Raw genomic sequence first — 12,967 nt, 5'->3', positions numbered from 1 at the left:
TTTATTTCTGTTGTGAGAATTGGTATTTCAGAACCATTCCTTGTGGAATTTGACCAGTTTTGCTTTTCTAAAGTATCCAGTTAGGAGGTCAGATATCTCAAAAGTCTTGCACTAAACTCTTCTGCATGAAATGAAATGAAGTAAAAAATTGTTTTGACCTTTCTTCATATTATTATTTTTAAATTAAATCTTAAAACAACCTAATACTACTCTCTGTGAAGTACTGTTCTTAGCAGAGAGCAGTATGATGAAAGTAATTTTTTTTTTTAAGCCCACAATTATTAGGCTTCTACAAAAAAAAAAAAAAAAGTTACAATTGTTCCATTATAGCTTTCTGACTATCCAGTAAGGATGCCTTCATATTTTTTGTTCTCTGGGGTTTCCTTGTTTGTGTTGTGTTGTGGGTATTCTTTTTGGTAAAGAGTACCATCCCCCAATGTGGAATTTCTTTATGAAAATTTTTGAAAAAGTACAGTGAAATTAAACAATATAGAGATTTTTATATGCCTATTTCTGCATTGCAGTGTAAACTTGCAACATTTGCTATTTTAAAAATCAACCTTAAACATTATCTAGAAATACTTAGGACTGGAATATAGTCACTTCTGGAAAGGCAAATGTGGTGCTATTTTTTTTTCCTGGCACATAATAAAATTTCAGTAGTAGTTTCTGGTTTATTCTCTTCAGTTTGTGAACAAATGCACACAGTGTGCAATGCACACTATAGTACATCTACATTTATTAGGTGGCTACTAAATCATGTGTTTTGTGACGTGTCCTTGTCATTTTAGAGCTCCTCAGTCAGTTTAGTGGCGCAATCAAACGAGCTGCAAGTCACATTGGCATTTTTTCTCTACCTACTCTTGAGATCAGAATCTCAGCTCTTAGTGCATGCGATAAGAGGGAAGAGTAGGGGGTAGACGGACCACGACGTTACTTCCTTCGTGTTATTTTTGGATGTGACTAGCATTCCTCTCCTCACGCACACCCTCCCTCTTCCCCAGCCCCCATTTCTTACACGCGTTACAAGCTCACACAAACACTCTCACGTACTCTGAAGCAAAAGCAAGAGCAACAGCTGGACTGAAGCCAAGGGACTTACACTGTGCTTCCTCGCTGCCAGCAGGCTTTGTTCTTTGGAATCAGTCAGAACTAGAGCGAACGTCTTCATTGCTGATCGTGACTGGTTGGAATTTGGCAACTCGGCTGTGGCTGTCCTATTAATTTTTTACTGTGCTCTTCTGCAAGCTGAATTTAGAGCAGCAAAGCTAAGAGCCAGGGATAGTCAAGAAAAAAAGGATCCAGAGACCATCAGCTTCTTTGTGGGGGGTGGGGTCCATCCGTTCCACAACGGTAAGTGCCAGAATTAAATCTATGTAACTATGCAAGAAACAATAAGGTGTTTTAGCTGCTTTACTACAACAGGGGAGGGGAGGAAAAGTATGTGAGTGAATCATACAGTGTGTGCTCAGTTATAGTGGTCTCTGAATGGTGCCTAGCAGTAAAATATTCTTCACTTCTCCCTTTCCAAAAAGCATTATAAGAATGTATATATTTTAGCAAAATTCTGAAGTACCTGTACAGTTTTGGAAAGCTTTCTAAATGGCTGCATTATTGGGTTTTCTGGAAAATTTGTTTTGAACTGTGTATAGTATAGAGTAACTGCAACTAGCAGAGTAACCCATTTGTTTTAAGTGCAAGAGCTGAACCTGAGAAGTAAAGATATTTCCTTCACAAAGGATACAAATAGAACTAAAGTTCAGTAATATGGGGGAATAAAAAGAGGTGAGATGCTTCCTAAGATTTTTTAGGTTATAGGAATCCAAAATAAACTTGTTTTAAACTATTTGCGCTCATTCAGAGCATACGTGCCCCTCCTTCCCTCTTCAGCATTAGGAGTCAAGTGAATCTGTTTTAAAATAACAAACTGAGGGTCTGCTGCTCTAGGGCATGCAAATGAAAGCTAACGTGCAGTGGAAAAGAGTGTATGCTTGGATAAATGACTCTCAGAGAGAGGACAGGAACTGCAAAAAGAAAATCTGATTTCTTTCAATAAGCAATATTATTTAGCTGTTCTTTCTTTATAAAAGAGCTAACACTGCTGCATTTTAAGTTTACTAGCAGAATGCATTGCTTTCTTACAAGGACCTTCGTTTTTCATCTCCTTGCCTTGTCTTCAGGAAATTTTTTATAATGATCAGCACAGTGGCAGATTAATCCAGACGCTTGGCTTTCAGAAATGACATCTAGCTGTCAAAGGAAATTCACTGTAGGGACCCATTTGTTTTAAAGCTACTGATAAACACTGTTATCAGCATGCTATTATGTCTTGCTGGGTGGGTTATCTTAATAAAGTGATAAATAAGAAACCCTTGAAATCCAAAAATTCAACTGTGTAATAAATTTGACAAAGGGGACCAGGTGATTGAATATACTGAAAAAAAAAAAAGTCTTGCAACCATAGCCCTGAGAATTGGAAAGGTTTCCTTTCCTTTGCCTTAACTCTTTCTCCCATTACCTACTTCAGAGTCGTTATTCCAATAGTTTGTGTTGACAAGTTGAGGAGTCCCTTTCCCCTGCCCCCTTATTCACTGCTGTTTATTGGGGATTTGTGAAAGTGAATCCAGTCACATGAAAAATATGCTGAGTGAGCAAATGGGGGATTATGCAAGCTACTGCAGGCACAGTCCATTAACGGCTTGCTTGAGGTCTCTAACAGTTTTTCTAATTCAGAAACTGGTAACCAAAGCTCTCCCATTCTGACTTCCACCTTTCCTGTGAATACTCTGCTTGGTGTGGTAATTGATAAAAATGATATGCTGAATTCTGTTACTATAGAACAACTGTAAAAGAGTGCTCAGCAAGATAGTGCGCAATACGGTAGGGTGTTTGGGGTGTTTAATACCCATTTTGTTTACCATCTCATCAAGCACTTCTTCCTATAGCAGTTACTAGCTCTGTTTATGGCAAGTTATTCACTGGACTGGAATTGCACACTAGAACTAGGGAAGATTCTTCTTCAGAGCTAAAAATGTAATAGTGGTTTCCTGAGTTGGGCTCCCCCCGGCCAATGGCACCACGTCAGGTTGCCTCAGCAGCTGCTTTCAGTTTCATAATGTACATGGGTGCTATAATGACATTTTTTCTCATTGATGTGGTGGAAAAATCTGACATCTTTATGCGGTTTTTCCTGCTTTGATATGTTAAAGCATATTTTCTACTGAGTGTGAGGTTTGGCAATGAGTGTTTGGCCCCAGAGATGGGCCTGTACCAAAACCCCTGGATTCCAACGTCCATGAAGTATGGGAAAGTTAATAACTGGATCCAAACGTCGTGGCTCTGGCCCATTCCTGTTTTAAATGCACATCATTTTGGCCACATGTTTAAATTGTTTTTTAGATGATTAAGACTGAAATTTCTATCTTCCAGCCTGCAGACAGAGGATGTGGCATTTAAGAATCTTACAGTTAGTTATGCAAAGCTTGCTCATTTGCTGCTTAAACTTGACTTTTAGGAACCCCCAAAGAATTACATTCCCCTTCCTCTAGTATAACTTTAGATGTTAGTAATATTTTGGGCCTCCTTCTGAGATATTCTGAGAAAGCTAAAAAGTGTCTGTCGTTCCTACTTGCCTGAGTGGAGCAGTGAAGGCTAGCAGCATTCGCCAAGGTAATGCAGGTACCTCAGAGGTGCTTTTTGATCCTAAGTGGTCTGCCTATAAGCTTTTAACAAAGTCCCATGTACATACTCATCTGTAAAAAAAAATATTGTGGTAGCCCGTGGTAAGAAATAATTCAGTGTAAGGTGATGTAGAGATTGTTACTGAAATTACGGTTATTCTGGTTTTTTAATTGCACTTTCTCCACATCTGGGTGGCTGAATGGATTCAGGGGCTCTCTGCGAATGCAATTACACGTGCATCTGCCAGCTGCTTGTGGTACCTCTGTTTGCTTCAGCTAGAGAAGTTGTTCTCTGGCTGTCTCGGCTCACTGTGCTTTGTGGCACACAGCTCTGATTTATTAGGCAGTAGTTGCATTTTTTTTCTTTTTTCCATTGAATGATTGAACTGTGATGTCACTTTTTGTTTTGGCTGTAACCTTTTAAAGAACTATTGTGGTTGGGTTTTTTTCTTTTGCTGCAGACTATTCTCTTAACACTAGGGAAGTGGGAAATGTCCCAACCCTCATTGCAGAGCAACTCTGTCTACCCCAGCACATTCCAGAGCCACCGAATCATTTGTGGTGAGGGTGATTCAGATCTGGTTAAGATGATTTAAAAGAGAGGTTATGGCCATACTGCAGTTGCGCATTTAAGAAAATATTTTTTTGCTGCCTGATTGAGACCACATGGCTCCAATTTAGACTTTTTTTTAATGTGGAAATTGTTGGCTGGATGTACTAAAACTATTTTTTTTTTTTTTTAATTGTCTAGGGGCTAAGACTTGAGAATGTAGCATTTAATGGTAAGGTCAGGGCTAAAACAAATATTTTTAATGTTCCTTTGAATAAGAGGAGAAATGGCTTCATTAAATACTTTGCATAGGGTACAAACATGCCTCTCTTAAAAGAGAGCACATGCATGTCAGAAATTCCTTTGGACGTTACAGGACAATTCGTGACCTGATTTGAGAGAAAGGACAGACATAAGGGAAGATCTCCCTATCATAAATCATAGTAAATATGTTCCATTACAAATACATTATGGAAAGTATGAAAAGTAAAAAGAAAGGATAATGACCTTTTGGATTGTATACAGTTTAATTGCTTGCTCTCAAAGTTAGCATTCTGGGCTGCTCTCTTAAGAGGAGTGAAAAGTTTATGTTATTAAACACTTCATTGAGCTGCTGGAATTATCTAGAACAAATTATATCCCTAATATGAAGAATGAGATTATAATAATCTATATTCTAGGCACTTTATACTGTTGTATTCTTTTTATGCATATAGTTTATCTCAAACTAGTTAATCAAATTTTGTTCTTCATTCAGTACTCTCATAGTCCTTTCCTCCCCGTTATATCCTTTCTCCCATAAACTTATGCTTATCACTTGATGCAAGACTTTCATCCAGATCTCCTTCAGATGTATTAGATGGTGGATGTTTTTTTATATGGCTTCTTTCTAAATGGGAAAACAAGCTCATGGAGTTTCTAATTTAGAAGAGAGACTGTAAGTTATAGCATTGAAAAACACTGTTTATTCTTGCAACTGGTTGGAAGATGAAGTAAAGATGAACAACAATTCCTATAGTAGTTCTGTGCATATGGTAATCTATCTAGAAATGTAAGTATTATTCTACAACAGCCAATCAAATAAACAAAAATTATTGGCTTTTTGCTGTCTGCAGGTATTGAGGTAGTAAACTTAGCTGGCTGAAACTGGAAGGGGGGAAAAAAAAAAGAGAATAAAAATAGCGGTGTACATCCTTCTGAACTAGTTTTTGCTTAACATTACTTCTGTCTCCAGTCTCCAAGGCACACATGAACTTTGTTCTTAACTTGAAAAAAAAAATCCCCACAACCTTTAAACAGGGTTTGTGAATCACTGTTAATTTCTGCTTCACATAAACTACAGTGTAAATGTTTGAAAGTTATTTGCAGGTTTTTGTAACTTTAAAGTGCACAATGCAGATAGGAAAGCTGTTATGTTAATTAACTGCCATGAGAATTAATCAAAGGTCAAAATGCACACTGCAACACCCTGACATTCCTGCCTCTGATGTGTTAATGCCTTGTATGGATGTTCAGTTTTACTGTGTTAATACATACGGAATATGGGGAACCAACCTGAATTGGTATTATACCAGACAATCTTAACTGTAATGTGGATAAAACAGTACAGCTCTTCTACTAAAAGAAAAAAAGAAGCATGGTCTTTGTGGTGCCCTGTCTTAAAAGGCGCATCTTGTGCCTGAAGTCTTTGATGAATTCCAGAGCCCCTCAGTGCTTACCAGTGGTAAGATTCTGATGTGTAGTACAGGTGGGAGTATCCCTGTGTCTTCATATAGGGACCAGAATATTCTGCTCTTCAAGACTTCTCTGGGCCAGCTTTAATAGGGCTGCTGAGTGTATTAATCTGTAACTAGACTGACATTTGTTATTCTTCCTAAACTGAATGACTACTTACGTGGCTTTTCTGTTTGTAATACTGGTGCAGTCTTCATTGCACTGCTTGCGTGCTAAATAGATCTCCTCTCTTTAGTCAGTGTTTCAAACAGCTGAGAGAGGAAAGATGGAGAAGGGCTGGAAATAAGGATCTAGGTATTTAAAGATCTATGTGGGCCACAGAAAGCATAAATAAATTCTAGTGATTGCAAAAAGCAGTACACCTTCAAGCAGTCTTGAGCATTGACCCTCTACCAGTCAAGATTCCTATGGATTTTTTTTCCATTAAAACCTGCTTATGGTAGTTTCATATTTCCGTTTTCATAATTGTTGTGAAGAATACATATGGTGTGCTTCAAGGTGTGGGTGGCTAGGCCAATGCATGTTGGTAGGTGGGAAAAATCTTTGAAGCGATGCATATTTGGAACAAGCAGGTAGTGAATGAAGTATGTAACAAGGGTACATGCATGCTTTTGGTTCATACCATGAATATGAGCTTGACTGATAAGAGTGAAACCAAAGTCTTAAGTGAGAGCCATGCTGTGTCTTGCAGTTAGTGAGAGCATGTAAAGGTGCTTTAACTGATAGTTGAAAAGATAATGTTAGCTAATCGTCATTAATTAGGTGAAGATGTTATCAGTGTCAGGTCTATCTTAGGTGATATATATAGTCCTCCTCTAAAGAGAGACCTTGTGAGTTTTGTAATGCACAGTAATGCAGCAGTTAACCCTAATGACAGGTATCTGTTTGCACACACCGAGTAAGCCTGCCAGCTTTAGCCCAGCCTGTATAATCTCTGTAAAGGGACTCTGTGTGAGGGTGCTGAGGAAGTGGCATAAGTTTTGCTGCCTTGGGAGAGCTGAAGCTCCAGAGACAGGTGGTTTACCTTCCCCACCCCTTCCTTCCTCTTACCTACTGTTTCAGCTAGACCCTTTCACATAGCACATTCTAAATCTGTCCTAGAACACCACAGATGTTATCCCTGAGTCCAAAGTCGTGAATCTTATTTTAGTTCTTTTAACGGGTAGCTTTTGCTATGTCTGTTATTGTACTTACCTCCAAGGTAGGATATAAGGAAATAGTATGCCATAGAAAAATACATGTAAAGTACTTGTAAAGATGACAGATGGTACATAGAGGTCAAGCCGCCTTTTTTTCCGCCAGCATCTGTGAAAAATATCTTTGATAATATGAAGTTATTATTCCAAACAGGTATAATGAGTATTGTTGATGTATTGTTGTGCTAGTTAAAATTGGAAGTTAATTCAGGAAGCTTCCAGTTTCAGTCCAGAGTAGGCTTAAAAAATATTTAACATATTACAAATGTGGGTTTGCAAAGTATCTGAAGTTCTCTGCCTCTTCTGGATATTAAACTATTATTAAAAGAAAGTTAATTTTTAGATTGTTTGCTGTATTTCAATGATTATGCAGGTGACCCCAGATTTAGCTTTAATAATTTCCTGAATTTCTCTTGAAATAGTTTTCTCAAAATATTCCAGTTGTCCTTACACAAAGAAAATATTCAATGTTGCTGAGTCTGAATTGCAAATTAAAGAATGCATACAGGAGAGCAGGAATTAGTTGTATGGATGAGAGACTTCAGTATATTTGGCAAAGACAGCATCCATGAGTTAAGAACAAAATGTGACAAAAATTTAGCTGTTTCAAAATATTTCAAAATGGAAATTATCTGCATTATTGCTGGAGCTTGATTATTTAACTCCTGTTGGCTTCTGGGATGTCGAGCAAATGTGAAAAATAAAGAAAAAGTTCAAAATAAATAAAACTTAAGAAACTTCTATATAGAAAGATAAATATTTTACAATTAAAATGGAACTGCAATGATCCAAGTGTCTGCTTTTGCTCATTGTTCCAGGTATTACTAAAGAAAAACATTCAAACCACAAAATTGTCAAGAACCCCAAAACAGTAGAAGAGTCTATTTACAAAGTTCTGATTTCTTTATGAACAACAAAATATTGGGACAGCGTTAATTAAAAAAGTAAACAAGCAGAATCCCAAGAACCAGAGTATAAGTGGTTACTAGTGTTGGATTTTTTTTCTTTAATTAGAAGGCATACAATTTTTTTTTTTTCTGAGATATTGTTTATATACATTGTTGGGTACCTCGTACAAACACAAAACCCATGTTTTATTTTCCTGTTAGTCCTGGAGGTGCTTGCATGAGGATGTAGCTTAAGAGGTGATAATTGTGATGATCAGCAGCAGAAACGATTACACAGTGCTTTAAGCCCTACACCAGTGACTACGCCAGCAACTTCGGCCAAACCATCTGTTGGAACTATATGGTTGCTGCTTTTGTTGTCTGTAAGTACATGGAGTAGACTCAGTTGTTGCCAGCATCTGTGAATACAGGTCATTGTGATCTTGAATGCTTCAGTGGTGGAAGTTTTCTCCATTGGCCTGCCAGCCATCCAAGATCTGCTGCTGTTGAGAACTGCAGTCAGTGAGGTGCTGAGGTGCTTGTTCGTTGCATCCTGTGGTGCTCTGCAGAAGGATGCCAATCTCTGCAAGCTGAGCCTCACTAGATAAATTTAACTGCTGTCATGCTTCGTGCAGGGCACCAGCCAAACTGCTGACAGCTTGCTGCCTTTGTTCTCAGCTACCAAGCGGCCGGGCTGACCTGCATGAATCACTTATCGTCCAGTCAACAAAGTTATATTTACTGACTCTGGCTTGGAAGTAACTGAGAAGTGAGAAAAAGGCACATGTTAGTGGGGACAGTGTCCATATAAGAATAAAACAGTTTTGTCTTGGATAGGCAGGGGTTTATTCTGTATTTAATCTGGTCTGGTTTATCTAAAGTTGCAGATGCAAGTAGAAGGGTTTATCTATTCAGCTACAATAACACAGGTAACTGTCCTCTATAGGAATCATTTAATTTGGCCTATAAAAGGTACAGTGATTGCAATATATGTCACAGATGATTTAATAACTTTCTACCTTTCCTATCTCCAGCAAGATGTCTGCCAGTTCTGAAGGGAAACTTGCAAGTTCCACAGTTGCCACTTCTGTGGCTCCAGTATTCATTAGATTACAAACCCTAGATGGAGGATTTTTTTCTTATTGTTGATTTGCAAGTTATTAATGTTTCATAATTGAATGTTGTTGGCTTTTCTCTGTGGACTAGAGTGGTTGGTCTAAAATACTCCTCAGTTTCTTCCCCTTTTGAAGTATTATGGTTTAGGTTTTAATTAGGATTACTGCTTCACCTGAAATGTGTGTTGCCAAACATGAACTTGCCACTAACTCGCCGTAATTATATTAATGCAGTCTACCTTATGTAGAGAATTTAAAATGTGTGAATGCAATTTTATCCATATAACTTCCTATATTTTTCTTTACCTTTATTTCTTTAAAGTCCTTCCCTCAATCTTCAAAACATTATTCCACTGAAAGATTGTGTCTAGCAGTTCTGCAAGAGGGCCCTATTCCCACAGAGGCAAAATAATGACAGCATGCTAGTTGTAAACATGTTTTCTAGTCAAAGGAGTATGCAGTTATAATGGATAGCTAAGAGTGGCATTTCTGTTATGATATAAATTCCATTTCAGCTAGGCAGGCAATTGTGTTAATCCTGCAAGTCTCAACAGTCGTTTGGGTCCGAAAAATGTTCAACATTTTACATGTTATTATTAAATACATATTTTTTTAACCTTATGTAACTGTCTTTGCTGCTTTTAATTTTCTTTCTTTTCTCCCAAAAGTGTTATCTTGATGTAAGCATAGGTCTGTGTAAGCCAAGTGATGGTATCTGCAATTTAAGTGAACATAGTTACGATTGTTCGGTGTGCACACTGAAGACTTAAAGTGCCTAACTGCCCTCTGAGTTAGGGGAAGGTGACCATGTAAAATCCTCCTGCAGCAATAGGCAAACCAGACCCCTAAGAATAAAACTCCAGTACTTCATTACCATGCAGTGCTGTATAATTTGCATCAGTCTCTTCATTACAGTCGGCTAGATTTTTAGAAGATTGAATAAAATTTTCTGGCTAGCAGTACATCTGGTAAATGCAAGGTCAGAATCTGCTCTTATTCTAGAGATCTGGTCAGTGCATGGAAGGTGGTCTTAGAATTAAGGTAGTGGAAGATGAGTTCGGACCTCGCTCTTACTTTTCTTGGGTGACAGTGGACAGAGTGCTTAACCTCCGTTTCTCATTATCTAATTACCTCCTGTTCAGTTACTGTTTCAGTGCTCAGTCATATTCATTGAGCTTTTCTCTAAAGAAACCTTTTTGCTCACCTTCCTCAGACACAAGAACATGAATTGTGCAGTTGCTGACATTCACCATAGATGAGTGGGAGCCATTAGATCCTGTCCAGAGCGCTGTTACCAGGTGGTCCCCTGCCTGTATTCAGTATGAAAGGTGCCACGTGCCAGACACGCTGAAATGTATTGAAATGATGAATGTAGGGATGAAAATGCACATGAGGGTGTGCTTAACCTTACAGAATGGGAAAAGTGGATGAGGGGAAGGAATGGTGGCATACAATGAGGGAGGTGCAGTATGCTGTTCTAGTTGGCTCTTCCAACACACTCTGAGGCTGAGAACCAACTGTATCAAACCAGGAATTTTATCTCTACTGCATATCTCTACAATATGACCTGACTGCATTTGAAGACTACTTTTTAAAACGTGTGGAATATCTTTCTATTACTTAGTTTAAACAAATATTTGAGGATGCTCAACAAAAAATAAAACAGTCAGAGTTTTTATTATATTGATAATATTTATATTTGTTGCTATATAATAGTAATTATTATTTATTATATGGAGCAGCATCTCTATTATAGGAATCTGATATTCTGACTTTGGAGGGAAAATATTATAATCTTTGCTTGGAACAAAACAGCAAATAAATCTGTTTCTGCTGGCACAACTACAGACATAAGCAGAAGTGGTCTGCTTGAGTTACTTACAAATGAATGGGTGGAATAATCTGAAATGCAGATAATGTTTACCACACTTTGACTTCAGGGTACGGTGTTCCAGGCCCAAGAAGGAAGTTGTACAAAACCAGTCAATTTAATTACCCATCAGAAAGAAAGAAATTATTGCTTACTGTCTGGCATTTCATACCCTAAAAGTGCAAAAAGCACTTTTCAGGTGCTGTTTTTTTCCTTGTGTTCAGTGCTGAATTCTGTATAGAGTGTTTCACAATTCTGTGTGAATTCCAAGAATATATAACTCTCAAAGTTTGGAAAATGAAGGGTTGTAGCTGGTAATGATTTAAACCAAATTACACTAAGAAATCAGTGAAAGCATCTACAATAATATTAGGGTCAGAACTTCAGTCAGCTATTGTCAAGCTGTTTATGGCTCCAGTTCCCCATTCTTCACATTTATAAACTGTTCTGTCTTTGTGCTATGATAACACAGAAACAGCTTCCATGTTTACTGGCATTGGAAGCAGGACATTCCTATATTGCAGTGGGGACTGAAATGTATAAAATTTTTCAAAAGGAGAAAAAAGCTTCAAGTGAAACATGAAACCTAAAAAGATAAAATGTGAAAGTTGCATGGAATGTTAGGGAATGAAATGAATGTACATTGGCTCTATATACTCTGCCTGTTTTACTTTGAGCTTGTACTTTGCTTCATTCTTCCTCTTACTACTCCTAGCACCCAGTGCTTTTAGCATAAAGTCTCCTGCAATGCAGGTAAATGTGCCACAAAACTATTGTATGGACATTCTTTTTTTCTATCTGTTGTCCTGCTTCTTGGCTTTTGCTTTGTTTAGACTAGCCTTTTATGGAGAAATGCATTTCTAGATACATCAGATTTCAATGCATTCTAATTTTGCAAATTGCAGACCTGATTATGTGCCAGTAGGATTCACAGGTTTAGGGTTGTGTTTTTGTTGTTGTTGTTTGTTTGTTTTGTTGTTGGTTTTTTGTTTTGTTTTAAGTTTGAAACCACAAGAAGTTATAGACAGTTTAATTACCATATTTAGGAAACAACCATTTTCCAAACAGAGGCAATGTAATTTGGGGGCTAAGAACAGCTGGGAATTTACATCTATTCAATTATTTTGCCATACCTCATATTTAGTGATGTTGAGAAAACATGCCTATAGTATGTTAAAAAATAGATGAACAACTGCTGGGTTATTGTAGCTTGCTGCTATTTCCAATCCAATCTCTCCTTTTTTCCCTGATGTTTTCAAGCTTTTGTAATTAAATTTTGTAGTGTCATATGTGAGGAAAATAATTTTAAGTGAAAGGGTTTTTTCAGTCTGGACCTTTAACCGCTTAGCTGCCTGAAGTTCAAGGTATTTTGTTGAGAGGCAGTATTGTCTTTGCTCTGAAGGAAATTTACTTCAATTTCAATATGTTAATGAGAGCTTGAAAAAAATGACATACTGTCAAATGCAGCCATCTAAGTTGTTGAGTGATTGCTTTCATTTCTGAAATACAGAACTGTAATTGTAGTGAAACAAAGAGTTCTTTTGACTCTTCAGTTGTGAGAGACAGTGCCTACTCTGACTTTTGAGGAGAGTGGTGGTTTTCCCTTTGATTATTCCAGTTTATCCTTCTTCAGCCTAGCTAACCTGTGAGGCAACAGAGTTATCTCTTAAGTACGTGAAAAGAAGCTCTAGCCACCTTTGCACAGACTGCTCTCATTCTCAAAAGCCACTTTAGGAGGTGTATCTCAGATGTATGGTTGAGCTGTAAGGAGTGGTATATGGTACCCATATATGTGTCAAGAACTTAAGCTTAGTCAAATAGAAGGTCATATAAAATAATGTATGTCCTATAGACTTGAAGATGTCAGGTACAAAATAATGCCCCAGAAAATAGTAAAGTTTGAAGAAACTGTCCAAGGAGAGTTGTTGTAGGGAA

At 37.6% G+C, this 12,967-nt stretch overlaps 1 protein-coding gene across 1 annotated transcript in view; it reads left to right on the top strand.

Moving 5' to 3' along the window:
• The first annotated feature begins 1,068 nt into the window (after positions 1 to 1,068).
• LOC103769393 (palladin-like) overlaps positions 1,069 to 12,967 on the top strand; it is a 33,143-nt gene continuing 21,244 nt past the window's right edge. The window contains exon 1 of the mRNA XM_008936584.1: positions 1,069 to 1,353. The gene's annotated coding sequence lies outside the window, so the exon portion shown is untranslated. The remainder of the gene's footprint in view (positions 1,354 to 12,967) is intronic.

This window comes from Merops nubicus, unplaced genomic scaffold, assembly GCF_000691845.1.
Source record: "Merops nubicus isolate BGI_N331 unplaced genomic scaffold, ASM69184v1 scaffold16283, whole genome shotgun sequence".
Taxonomy (NCBI): domain Eukaryota; kingdom Metazoa; phylum Chordata; class Aves; order Coraciiformes; family Meropidae; genus Merops; species Merops nubicus.
Note: the sequence above shows the minus strand (reverse complement) of the source record. Positions and strands in the feature narration are given on the sequence as shown.